Source organism: Tenrec ecaudatus, chromosome 5 (genome assembly GCF_050624435.1).
Source record: "Tenrec ecaudatus isolate mTenEca1 chromosome 5, mTenEca1.hap1, whole genome shotgun sequence".
Taxonomy (NCBI): Eukaryota; Metazoa; Chordata; class Mammalia; order Afrosoricida; family Tenrecidae; genus Tenrec; species Tenrec ecaudatus.
The window spans coordinates 82,933,960-82,935,774 of record NC_134534.1 but is presented as its reverse complement, the minus strand read 5'-3'; positions in this window follow the sequence as shown (position 1 = coordinate 82,935,774).

Here is a 1,815-nt window from a genome sequence, read left to right as displayed (position 1 = left end):
TAATATGTTTACATATATACATGCCTATTTTTATACCTTTATATGTCTTTTACCTCCTAGTTATTTCCTCCATTTATATGTCTTTATATGTCTTTTACCTCCTAGTTATTTCCTCCATTTCATTTTAGCTTCCTCCTGTCCTTCTATCATGTTTGACCTTTATTCGGCTCTAAGTAATTCCTCTCAGCTACAACGCCCTTGACCAAACACCACCAGGCATTTTATGCCCTCTTTGCCATCTATTTTAGATCTCTTGTTCACTTGTCCCTGGGTTTGTTGGCTCCCTGACTCCCTTTCCCCACCTCCCCTTCTCAGTTTGATTGTTTTCTCTTCAAGATTCTTTATCCTGCCTATCTTATATAGCTAGACATGGGGAAAAAAGAAGGGGGAAATGGCCTATAAATAGTTTGAGGTCTGTCTGCTGACTGTTATGTATGTTTTCTGATCGAGTCTGATGAGGTGCCAAGCCTTGCCCTCAGAGTCTGAAGTCTATTTTCGGGATTCCTTGGGGACTTCACTGCTTTGTTCCCCTTGCTGCTCTGTGGTCCTCCCTTCGTGTTTAGCCCCAGTGTGGGGGTTGACCTAGTTTCTCTCCAGCCTTTGCTGACCCAGGCTGCAGGCTACAGACAACCAGGACTTTGGATGCTGTCCTTTCGAGATGCACACAACAGCCTTTGTAGGCGACACCAGAAAGAGCCAATTTGGAAACCCTACTAAGCAAACTGGACACACTTGTAGTAGGCTTAAAAGGAGTTGAAATATACCCTGGTATGAGAGGAAGCAGAGGACTACTATCCCAACATTACTTGACTTTGGCTCAAATGCCTTACTTAGAGGGTACTCAATAATTGGCGACTCAAGATTACCATATATTTGCTATTTTCATACCCTTTGCTTTCTGATGACATGTCAGTCTAGCAGGTATAGTTCTGCTTTGTGAAGGAGCATTATAGAAAATTTTGCCCTATCTCCAACCCCCATTGTTTGAATAGTGTCTAGTTGCTTATGTTTTTTAATCTGTACAAATAAAAAATCCATATAATTATTTTAAAAGCCCTTCTATACATGTATACTTTCCTTTTCTCATCAGTATTTTACATTCTATAACATTGGTTAAATTAATGATTCTATAAGAAGAATGTGAGTTATGGTGCTGGCCAAGAACAATGAAAGTATCATGGACTGCCAAAAGAAGAAACAAATCTGTCTTGGATGAAGAACAGGAAGAGTGCTCCTTTGAGGCAAGAATGTCCAGACATCATCTCTGGGACTTTGGACACATTGCCAGTTGTGGTAATTACATAATCTGTTGTCAATTTGAGACTTAAGAGTGAAGGGGTAGAGGTTAGCCTGTCAGAAAGGTTGCAGCTTGATGACCTCATTTGGAGGTGCTCAGGAGATAAATAGCTCGCTGAAGGCAGCATACACACATACTCCCTGAAAGACATTCCTGTGGAGAAGACACATGGAACTACGCAAGAGCCCTTGAGCTGAAGAAGTCACGTGGAGACCCCTGCAAGCACTGAGATGCTTCCACTGCCACTGGATCCACAAGACTTTCCACCCTCTGTCCTGTGATCTTCCTACATACGGTGTCATTGCCTGCGTTTCATGAGTCTGTAGAGGAATTTATAGATTTGTGTCAGACATATGGGCTAATATCTGACTTAAGGACTTGATCTGGACTGGACTGTTTTCTCAATATTTAATTGCATCATATATAAAGCTCTTATACACGTATGAGTGCCCATGAACTTGTTTCTCTAGTCTACCCAGACTAACACATGATGATAGACCAGTCCCTGAAGTATATCA